We start from the raw sequence: 12436 nt of genomic DNA on the forward strand, positions 1-12436 counted from the left end.
ACACCCACTTCCTACATCAAGCTAAAAACGAAAGCATTAGGACGATTAAGACTCTTCTTATTACACATTGAAGAACACCACGCTTAAGAGAAACAGAAACTACAACATATACACATCGAAGAACACGAGGCTACACGAAAGTAATTGAAAGGGTGTTACTTACCAAAGCTCGTTTTACAGGTTCGGTGCATCTCCTCTTTAACTTGCCACGCTCCTTGAAGATGTCCCGAATATCCCGTGTTTGGTCTTCATTGCTCCTCTGCATGTTCGCACTCGTGGTTTTAAAGTCTCAACATGGCAAGAAAAATATACTACTAGTAATACTCGCGCATCTTATGGGCAACATTAAAGCACTCGTCTGCCATGTTAGAGCATCTCCAACAGAATCGCAATGCGCGGCGCTTTAAAAAAGTGTTTACAGTGCTGAGATCGAGAAGTAGATACTAGAGAGTAGAGGATAGTTCTCAGCATAGATAGATAAAAAAAAGATAATTCAACTACTCCTCGTCGTCCGACTCCTCCTCGGTGATGTCCTCCTCCGACGTCTGACTATAGGCGTGAAGATACCGATCATCGTCGGATTCCCAGGGCGACGCTGCTCCTAGCCTCATGTTGAATTGAGCGTCCGCTTTTCGCCTATGCTTGTCCTCGCGATAGGCGGCTCGCTCCGCCCTCCTCTTATCCCTCTCCGCCCTCCTTTGCGCGTAAAACTCGCGCTCTTTGATGATGTCCTGCGGGAAGTGTCGGCGCCACAGCACCATGGATTCCTCGTCCATCTCGGCAATGCCGAGACGGTGCTCCCGCCTCCGGTTGTCGCGATGATCCTCGTCGGTGCTAAGCCGCAGCAGAGGCGCGACCTCCTGCGCCCGCTCCCGCATCGGCACGTTGGGGAAGTTCAATGTTCTATGAGGCCACCGGAGGCGCCACACCGCCGCGTCGTATGCGCGGGCGGCCTCGTTGGCAGTGTCGAAATTTCCGAGGCCGAGGCACATCCCGCGGAACCGGATCTCGGCGGAGAAGCCACCGGAGGGGCGCGCGCGGACGCCGCGGTATCCCCAAGTTTCCCGCGACGCGGCAGCATGGTGGCGCGACGGCGGCGAGGCAAAAAAGAGCAGGGAGAGATGTGACACCCCAAAATTTTGACCTTGTTTTATTAATTAAAATTTTGCCAGGAAATTGAACTTTTCCATTTGTCTAGATTTACCCTTTTGATATTGTGGGTTTTTACCTCAAGTGGAAACTTTCCAAAAGTATTATTGGACTTGTATGCTCTCTCTATAAAACAATTCTTTATCAGTGGATTTAATTGCAAGGTTTGCTTTTTCTTGAGCTTTACTCTTTTAAAATGATCTTTCATAAATTTGGAGCCTGTTTTGCACTACAACCATTTGGCAAATGCATTTAAAATTTCCACCAAAATTTGGGGATGTCATGTGATGTTTCCACATCACTTTTATGCAAAAATATCTTTTCGTTATTGGAGATTTTGAGCTCTACATCAACTTTTCAAATATGGTCCAGTAGGCATTTTTGCACTACAACCTATTTAAATATTCCTTTAAAAATTCTTCCAAGTGTTTGGAGATGTCAGTAGATGCATATAATTCAACTTCATGCAAAAACCCAGTGTTGTTTTATGAAAAATTTGAGTGAATCAACCTCTTTTTCATTCTGGTCCAGTCTGGTGATTTGTACTGCAACCCTAGTTTATTTTGCTCTAGTGCCCCTGAGCTTTTTCCTGCTTGTAGCCCTCCCTACAAAACCCTTAAGTCCAGGAGAGTGGACCCATTGGAGGATTTTAAGTGCATGCAATGAGACCTTTTCTTTCTGTCCAAAACTGAAGTTTTGCAAAACTTGCACTAGCAAGTTTCTGGTTTTGCCCAAATGATCTTGCCGTCATCATCTACAACTAGGGAGACACTGGTCTGGAGTTCTTGGCCACTCCAAGAGTTGCCTAGATACACTTAGCATTATGTCGAACACCTTGCGTTCATGGACAGTTTTGGCATGTTTTCTAGTTAGCATTATGATCTTGTTCCACTGACCCAGCAACCTTGTCCATTAAGCCCCTAGCTATCCATAACCCTGCCCTGTTAATTGCTAGCCTCCCTCTCGCACTCTAGGCTGCCCTGGCATTTCGTCGAGCCCGTCCCGTGCGTGCTCTGGGCGCGCCCAGAGCGCACGTTTTGCACGCGCGCGCACCGAGCCGCCGCGTCGCACTGCCGCCCTCGCCGCGTCCCGCCCCTGGCCCTTGCTCGCCTGCAGAGCCACGCCCTGCACTCGCCCACTCGCCAGTACCCTCCAAGCCGCCCCTGGCGCCCTACAGCGCCGCCGTCAGAGCCTTTGGCGGCACGCCGGCGTCGGCAGTGAGCTCCTGCCATGGACGGCGCCGCCCAAGCCAGACCAGCGCGCCAGCTGCCCCTTGGAGCAGCTCGAACTTATCCTGGAGCCCGTCGGCACGCGCTCGTCGCCGCCACGTCGCCCTGCGGCCACAGAGCGACGGTCGCCGGCGTTCTTATACACGGCCGCCGCGGGACCAGCCTCGAACGCTTATAAAAAGAGGCCCAGAGCCCCTCCGAGCGCTCAGGCGACCTCAGGCCTTCCCCCCTAGTGCTCCTCTAGCCGTGGATTGACCGGAAGAGGCCATCTCCCCCACCTCCGGCCGGTTCGGCCGCCGCTGCCTTCCGGTGCCATTCGTCGCAACCAGACAAGCCCCCGCCCATCCAACACCACCAACCGCTTCCCCTTGTTCTTGCGGAGCTGCCCAGCGCCTCAGCCACGATCGGAAACCACCAGAGCCCAAACCCCCATTCACTCCCGTAGCCCACTCCGCCGCGGAGCTCGCCGCCGGCGACTCCTTCCACCCCCGACGACCCAGCGACCACCGGGAGGACCGCCCCGGTCTGGCGGGTCCATCCCTGCCCTCAGGTGCCCTCGAGGAGCCGCCGTTCGTCGACGGCGATCGCCGGAGTCCCGCCCCGTTCGGGCAGAGGAAGAGGAGGGAGAGGGGGGAATAGTCAAACCTGACCAGTGGGCCCCCTGGACCCACTGTCAGCGACCCAGCCCCGCCGACGCGTGTTTTAAGTGGAGACGTGTTTCGCAAAATACGTTTTCGCTGAACAGAAAGCGTAAGCCCCTCCGAAACGTTTTCTTTTTCTGTTTTATTTTAAAACAGAACTTTGACTGGCTATATCTTTTAAAATAAAACTTCAAATGAGTTGATTCTTTTTCCTACCTCCCTCAAATTTCATCTAGTTTATTTTAAGATTTATTTCAAAAATATTTGGGACAACTTTTTTGTACTGTTTTGAAATATTTGTTGTTTGAATGTTTTTCAAAATAGGGAATGGAGAGAGGGAAGAAAACTTTCAAAAAGTGCACCCCTTGCATACTCTTGAAGGCAAGCATTCTGAACTCTGGCATAATATTTTTGTGTGGTGTTTTGATACGTTGCAACACCACCTTGACTTGGAGCATACGTTATTTTTATGTAACGATAAAGTCACGCGCATGAGTGCATATTGGAGATGCTTTACTGTTAGAATGGATATGCTGGTGATAGTGATCATCCTCGCGAGCCTTTCATGCATACCGGCAGGGAGCCGGGAAAGTCGTGGTCTTGGGTAGACACGAGCTTGTCCCTAGTTCCTCATCGGGACGAGTGTGTCCGGTATGGCATGATGAGGTTTGATGAACAGTGATTCTGTCTGTTAATGGAGATATTTTGGTTATGCTAATCATTCGGAGAATACTTGGACCACCTAAGTCGGTCGTGGGTCGAGTCTTGTTTAGTAGCTTCCCCTACTAGTTTTGTACTACCACTTGTCCCTGCCGCAGGTAGGGTATGGTTCAGTAAGTTGTCAACCCCTTACCAAAGCACACACCGTACAGAGAGGCCACGGTGGAAGATACCGGATGCATCCGGTAGGCATGCCACCTGGTCCGGGGGCATGGGTGTTTCCGGTTGGGACCGAGAGGGGGGCACCCCTTAGAGCGCGCGATATAAATTTGATCCCATGCTACGTCGAGGTTGTAGCCTCCCCACTTAGAGTTTTGCTTGGCAGGTGTCGTGGGTGATTCCAGACACCGGTAAGTTAAGCTGGTGTGTGCAGGTCAGGCGTGTTTTCAATTAAAAGGCCATAGGCGGAATTAGTCCCGATGGACCAAATAAATCCGTTACTCGTGGGTAAAGAGTACACCCTCTACAGAGGTTATATCTATTCGGATAGCCATGTCCATGGGTAGAACTACAGTCTGAGATGGGTCTAGTGACGGTATTCGGATGGAGAAACGGCTAAACTCGATCATAGTAGCGGTATTCGGATGGAGAAACGGCTAGACTAGGACTTTGATTATGACATATGACACATGAGGATTATGATTATTATTATTGTGGACTAACCAGTTACTTTATTTGAATTATTGAGTATCCCTGGGACGGTTCTACCTCCTGGATTTTCACTGTGATTATTCTTATATAAGCCCTCTCTGTGGTGTCGCTCAGACGCCCGACTGCGGCATGCTTGTTATTTAATTATTCTTTATAAGCCCTTTATGTGGTGTCGCTCAGACGCCCGACTGCGGCATGCTCGTTATTGAATTATTCTTTATAAGCCCTTTATGTGGTGTCGCTGAGACGTCCGACTGCGGCATTGTTAATTCATTTGCACCCTTTCGAGGAGTCATTTCAGACACTCGATCAGTGTATTCTATTTCTACTCCCGTATCGCATGTTCATATTTTACCTGCATGCGTGCATCACGGATTTCGTTGATTTCGTGGCAGACGTTATCATCATAAAAATATTTCGGAGCATGATTACCCCTTGTTATATTATACCCGTGTTCATAATGTTTGCGAGTACATTCAAACGTACTCACTGGCTTGTCCCTGGCTATTGTCTTGGCCAGATTTCTTGCGTGGAGAGAGCATTTCGACGACAGCCCCGGAACCCATGCAATGATGATAGCAGCCTCGCGAAGATAGGAGTTATCCTGGTCAGCTGTTCTTGTGGGAAATGGAGTCCCATAGACGCAGATGTACCACAAACCGCTTCCGCCATCAACCACTAGAAACCAAGTGTTGTACTTCTAGGCCACAATGGTCTTGTGCTACATATTTTGTACTTTGCTTGGAATTCTTGTATCAAGTTGGTGCCTCATCAGCTAACAGTAATCCTGGGGCTGGTGAGCACAAAGGCCGTTTTCTGGGAAATTAATATCCCGAAAATCCGGTTGTGACAGACTTGGTATCAGAGCCAGGCTGACCATTGGCTAATCCTATCTTAGCCAGGTCAATAAACTTAGGTTAACCAAACCACCAGACCTCAACCTAATCCCGGCCAAGCTTCTCACATAAGATAGCCCCAGTGACCCGACGCCTTTCGGTAGACGATGCCCAACCTATCAGCCTAGCCCGTCGATCGCGCGCCAGTGACCAACACCTAACATGTCTCATTCGCAGGCGTGCGAAGGAAGACTCCATCCCCTTTTCCTATAAAAAGGGCACGCTAGCCTCAACACAGCACAGCACAGCCTCTTTCCCCAAACCAAGCCACGATGCCTGGCCCCATTGTTCACAATGAGACCACAGCAACCAACCTTGGAGGTTTTGTGACCGTGCTCGCAAACCTCACCCGCCGTGCCTATGCATTAGAAGAGCCCCCTGAATATGTTGTGTACCAAGGACCCATGTACGGTGAGGGCCGTCAATTCTGGGCCACTGTACACATCTATGGTAGGGGTCTATCGCCAGAACGCCCCTACAGGTTCACTGGAAGGACAACTTCCTTTGAGCCACAAGCCATCCAACTGGCAACTCGAGAAGCTATAGTTCAACTCCGGCACTTGTCGCCCAGAGTTAACTGTCGCTCGTTCTACTACTACCCCAGTCGTGACGGGTATGGTAGGCCGCCCCAGGTTGCCAACGGAGATCACGAGACAGATCCGGCACTATTGCATCTGGTGCGCTATGTAAGCGCACTAGAGCAACTGTTCGATCAAATCACCCTTGATCTGATCGCAGCTCGTGGAGAACTAGTTCGCCGAGCCCCGGCGAGAGGAGAAGTGGAGCCCGACGCCGACAACCCAGTCGTGCTGTTCGGACACCCGATCGAGCCCTTGAGGTCCGCCCCAGCCATCAACCAGAGTGCTTTGGTGTCCCCAGAAGCGCTTCGTCGCCTTTTGGGAACCCGTTCCAATGGGATTGTGGCCAGCAACCCCCACGATGGTCATCACCACTACCCCGACCCTGCAGCCCCTCAACCTCAACCAGCAAATCCCGACGGTGAAACCCGTGGAGAAACCTCGGCGTCCGCAAGGCCAGCCCACTTAGACATTAACGAAGTAGACTAAGTCGCTCAAGTAGTATCGAGCCTTGGTATTCCTACGCTTTGTAATTGTGTGATCTTGTATTTCCTTTATTAAATGCTGTCTGTGCGCCCCTATTTTTGGAGTAGTAGCCATGCATTAGTACGTCAGCATACAGATGCATCTTTTAATTTCCGGGCACAGCTACCAAAACAACCCCGTCGGCGCCCACAGTAATGCGTCACATTTATGAGATGTGTATATCTGTGGCTTTGACCCAAGAACAAGATCGACAACCAGTTACCCTTCACCCCGATTAATAACCCAGCCCCAATGCTATATAAAAGGCCACCTCGTGACCTTGCCATGTACCCCTCACCTTGTGCGCAACACTCACAGCCATTTCTTTGCCATGCCGACCCCCAGTATTTATCTGAGAAGCCCAGACGCAACCCCGGGTAGTTTTGTTAAATTATTGTGGGACTTTACCTGCAGTACCATGAGTGCCATCCATCCACCCCAGTACGAGTTGCTCAAATCAAGGATCACCCCATCCACCTCAAAGTATTGGGCAGTGGTGCACATCCCTCCCACAAACCCAAACCAAGACCCAACAGAAGTCTCCTTCGTGGGGAAATCCATGCCGACTCCGCATATGGCCATAGAAGCTGCTGCGTGCGAAGCGCTCGCTCGTCTTCGATTCGCGGTACCCTATGCCAGCGAACGAGGATATTATTATTTTCCGAGTCGTGCAACACCCGGAGAAGTTGCATCTTTTCCCGGTGGACGAATTGAGAGAGACCCAGTACTGGCCAACCTTGCCCAGTACGTTATCACTCAGGAGCGTTTGACTCAGCGGGTAATGGGTTATCTCCAGAGCCTCGCTGATTTAAATCCTCGGATCGCTATTGGCAGACCACCGAGGCCTGACCAGGAGAGGCGCATTCATCGACTGGTCAACCCGCTTCCCCCGATAGAAGAGGAGTGTGCCCCAGTACCAGAGACGTTTTCTCAAGACCCTGTCCTTTTGCCGTTTTCTTTGTAAACGTCACCGCTGTGTTTATTATCCCAGTATTTATTTATGTGTTGTAACTTGTGCGTGGTATCCAAAAATTTGTGCGACGGATCAAATTTTTGGTTTCAATTATGTGAGCAGTTTTACTGCTGTTAATTTTGTTTTAACCAATTAATTTTTTTCACTCTCGATAAATTTTGTAGTGAGATTTCTTTCCCTGGGTTGCTGCAGCGTATATATCCCCACACATAGTTTTTTTATTCGCGCAGCACCATAACAGCAGACTCACAACCACAACCACTCGACCTCGTGCGCTAATTACAAATCCTCGTACACGTTTTTGCGCCTAACTGATCACACTCGAGGTCACCACAGTCTCAGTGAGAGAGAGTTGTGAGAAATCATTCGGGCGCGAGTTGCCCCAGCACACCGACAGCAGTTAGCACTCGATGCCGCGCCTAATCCTCGTGATCGCCGCCACCGCGAAGAGCTAACACTCGAGCGGTAGCATCACGACGATCATCCAGGATCATCGCGCACAAGAGCACGGAGAACCCCAGCAACGTCGCCAAACCTCCACACACCAAGACCACGTACCAGTCCAGCATCGCCTCCGCCATTAGAGCCTCGTCTCGAGCTCCTGCTAATAGGAATGGAGGAGAAGGAAGGAGAAGTAGAAGCGAGGCCAGGTGTGAGGAAGAAGAGAGGAGCACCGCGATCATTTTATAGCTCCAGATCGGTGTACGGTGGGCGAGGTCCACCAGCGCCACTCGTCGCTCGATCGCCGGTGTTCGGAGGCGAGTCCGCGAGCAGTGCCGACAGTGCACTGGCCCGCGAAGTGAGTGCACGCTGCACCGGCAGCTAGCACGCCGCGCACTACCGCAGTACGGCCTAGATGCCCTATGCGCTAGGCGTCGCCGGTGGAGGAAGCGCGGGAGAGCACGCGAGAGAGATGAGAGAACCAGAGGTAGAAGAAGAGGCCGACAGTGGGCCCCGGGTCCACCTGTCAGCCAGAGAGAGCACTGTGCTCTCGGGTACGACCAGCGTGTTTTAGTAATTTAGAATTTATTCTAAATTACTGTATCCGCGTAGAAATATCTCGTTTTTCCCCCAACCATGGATTTTTCCGCACAACGCCAGTATACCACACTGTGGTTTTACACCACTTATTGACCTCTCACTATAGCCACATTTTTATTGCACAGTAAAATGATTTCTTTTGATAAAAGCAATGTTTGTTCAAAACAGCTTTTAACAAATCTCGAGGACGAGATTTTTCTTAAGGGGGGTAGTGTTGTGACACCCCAAAATTTTGACCTTGTTTTATTAATTAAAATTTTGCCAGGAAATTGAACTTTTCCATTTGTCTAGATTTACCCTTTTGATATTGCGGGTTTTTACCTCAAGTGGAAACTTTCCAAAAGTATTATTGGACTTGTATGCTCTCTCTATAAAACAATTCTTTATCAGTGGATTTAATTGCAAGGTTTGCTTTTTCTTGAGCTTTACCCTTTTAAAATGATCTTTCATAAATTTGGAGCCTGTTTTGCACTACAACCATTTGGCAAATGCATTTAAAATTTCCACCAAAATTTGGGGATGTCATGTGCTGTTTCCACATCACTTTTATGCAAAAATATCTTTTCGTTATTGGAGATTTGAGCTCTACATCAACTTTTCAAATCTGGTCCAGTAGGCATTTTTGCACTACAACCTATTTAAATATTCCTTTAAAAATTCTTCCAAGTGTTTGGAGATGTCAATAGATGCATATAATTCAACTTCATGCAAAAACCCAGTGTTGTTCTTTGAAAAATTTGAGTGAATCAACCTCCTTTTCATTCTGGTCCAGTCTGGTGATTTGTATTGCAACCCTAGTTTATTTTGCTCTAGTGCCCCTGAGCTTTTTCCTGCTTGTAGCCCTCCCTACAAAACCCTTAAGTCCAAGAGAGTGGACCAATTGGAGGATTTTAAGTGCATGCAATGAGACCTTTTTCTTTCTGTCGAAAACTGAAATTTTGCAAAACTTGCACTAGCAAGTTTCTGGTTTTGCCCAAATGATCTTGACATCATCATCTACAACAAGGGAGACACTGGTCTGGAGTTCTTGGCCACTCCAAGAGTTGCCTAGATACACTTAGCATTATGTCGAACACCTTGCGTTCATGGACAGTTTTGGCATGTTTTCTTGTTTGCATTATGATCTTGTTCCACTGACCCAGCAACCTTGTCCACTAAGCCCCTAGCTATCCATAACCCTGCCCTGTTAATTGCTAGCCTCCCTCTCGCACTCTAGGCTGCCCTGGCATTTCGTCGAGCACGTCCCGTGCGTGCTCTGGGCGCGCCCAGAGCGCACGTTTTGCACGCGCGCGCACCGAGCCGCCGCGTCGCACTGCCGCCCTCGCCGCGTCCCGCCCCTGGCCCTTGCTCGCCTGCAGAGCCATGCCCTGCACTCGCCCACTCACCAGTACCCTCCAAGCCACCCCTGGCGCCCTACAGCGCCGCCGTGAGAGCCTTTGGCAGCACGCCGGCGTCGGCAGTGAGCTCCTTCCATGGACGGCGCCGCCCAAGCCACACCAGCGCGCCAGCTGCCCCTTGGAGCAGCTCGAACTTATCCTGGAGCCCGCCGGCACGCGCTCGTCGCCGCCACGTCGCCCTGCGGCTACAGAGCGACGGTCGCCGGCGTTCTTATCCACGGCCGCCGCGGGACCAGCCTCGAACGCTTATAAAAAGAGGCCCCGAGCCCCTCCGAGTGCTCAGGCGACCTCAGGCCTTCCCCCTAGTGCTCCTCTAGCCGTGGATTGACCGGAAGAGGCCATCTCCCCCACCTCTGGCCGGTTCGGCCGCCGCTGCCTTCCGGTGCCATTCGTCGCAACCAGACAAGCCCCCGCCCACCCAACACCACCAACCGCTTCCCTTGTTCTTGCGGAGCTGCCCAGCGCCTCAGCCACGATCGGAAACCACCAGATCCCAAACCCCCATTCACTCCCGTAGCCCACTCCGCCGCGGAGCTCGCCGCCGGCGACTCCTTCCACCCCCGACGACCCAGCGACCACCGGGAGGACCGCCCCGGTCTGGCGGGTCCATCCCTGCCCTCAGGTGCCCTTGAGGAGCCGCCGTTCGTCGACGGCGATCGCCGGAGTCCCGCCCCGTTCGGGCAGAGGAAGAGGAGGGAGAGGGGGGAATAGTCAAACCTGACCAGTGGGCCCCCTGGACCCACTGTCAGCGACCCAGCCCCGCCGACGCGTGTTTTAAGTGGAGACGTGTTTCGCAAAATACGTTTTCGCTGAACAGAAAGCGTAAGCCCCTCCGAAACGTTTTCTTTTTCTGTTTTATTTTAAAATAGAACTTTGACTCAACTTTGACTGGCTATATGTTTTAAAATAAAACTCCAAATGAGTTGATTCTTTTTCCTACCTCCCTCAAATTTCATCTAGTTTATTTTAAGATTTATTTCAAAAATATTTGGGACAACTTTTTATACTGTTTTGCAATATTTGTTGTTTGAATGTTTTTCAAAATAGGGAATGGAGAGAGTGAAGAAAACTTTCAAAAAGTGCACCCCTTGCATACTCTTGACGGCAAGCATTCAGAACTCTGGCATAATATTTTTGTGTGGTGTTTTGATACGGTTGCAACACCACCTTGACTTGGAGCATACGTTATTTTTATGTAACGATAAAGTCACGCGCATGAGTGCATATTGGAGATGCTTTACTGTTAGAATGGATATGCTGGTGATAGTGATCATCCTCGCGAGCCTTTCATGCATACCGGCAGGGAGCTGGGAAAGTCGTGGTCTTGGGTAGACACGAGCTTGTCCCTAGTTCCTCGTCGGGACGAGTGTGTCCGGTATGGCATGATGAGGTTTGATGAGCAGTGATTCTGTCTGTTAATGGAGATATTTTGGTTATGCTAATCATTCGGAGAATACTTGGACCACCTAAGTCGGTCGTGGGTCGAGTCTTGTTTAGTAGCTTCCCCTACTTGTTTTGTACTACCACTTGTCCCTGCCGCAGGTAGGGTATGGTTTAGTGAGTTGTCAACCCCTTACCAAAGCACACACCGTACAGAGAGGCCACGGTGGAAGATACCGGATGCATCCGGTAGGCATGCCACCTGGTCCGGGGGAATGGGTGTTTCCGGTTGGGACCGAGAGGGGGGCACCCCTTAGAGCGCGCGATATAAATTTGATCCCATGCTACGTCGAGGTTGTAGCCTCCCCACTTAGAGTTTTGCTTGGCAGGTGTCGTGGGTGATTCCATACACCGGTAAGTTAAGCTGGTGTGTGCAGGTCAGGCGTGTTTTCAATTAAAAGGCCATAGGCGGAATTAGTCCCGATGGACCAAATAAATCCGTTACTCGTGGGTAAAGAGTACGCCCTCTGCAGAGGTTATATCTATTCGGATAGCCATGTCCATGGGTAGAACTACAGTCTGAGATGGGTCTAGTGACGGTATTCGGATGGAGAAACGGCTAAACTGGATCATAGTAACGGTATTCGGATGGAGAAACGGCTAGACTAGGACTTTGATTATGACATATGACACATGAGGATTATGATTATTATTATTGTGGACTAACCAGATACTTTATTTGAATTATTGAGTATCCCTGGGACGGTTCTACCTCCTGGATATTCACTGTGATTATTCTTATATAAGCCCTCTTTGTGGTGTCGCTCAGACGCCCGACTGCGGCATGCTTGTTATTTAATTATTCTTTATAAGCCCTTTATGTGGTGTCGCTCAGACGCCCGACTGCGGCATGCTCATTATTGAATTATTCTTTATAAGCCCTTTATGTGGTGTCGCTCAGACGCCCGACTGCGGCATTGTTAATTCATTTGCACCCTTTCGAGGAGTCATTTCAGACACTCGATCAGTGTATTCTATTTCTACTCCCGTATCGCATGTTCATATTTTACCTGCATGCGTGCATCACGGATTCCGTTGATTTCGTGGCAGACGTTATCATCATAAAAATATTTCGGAGCATGATTACCCCTTGTTATATTATACCCGTGTTCATAATGTTTGCGAGTACATTCAAACGTACTCACTGGCTTGTCCCTGGCTATTGTCTTGGCCAGATTTCTTGCATGGAGAGAGCA

This window comes from Aegilops tauschii, chromosome 2 (genome assembly GCF_002575655.3).
Source record: "Aegilops tauschii subsp. strangulata cultivar AL8/78 chromosome 2, Aet v6.0, whole genome shotgun sequence".
NCBI classification, from domain to species: Eukaryota; Viridiplantae; Streptophyta; class Magnoliopsida; order Poales; family Poaceae; genus Aegilops; species Aegilops tauschii.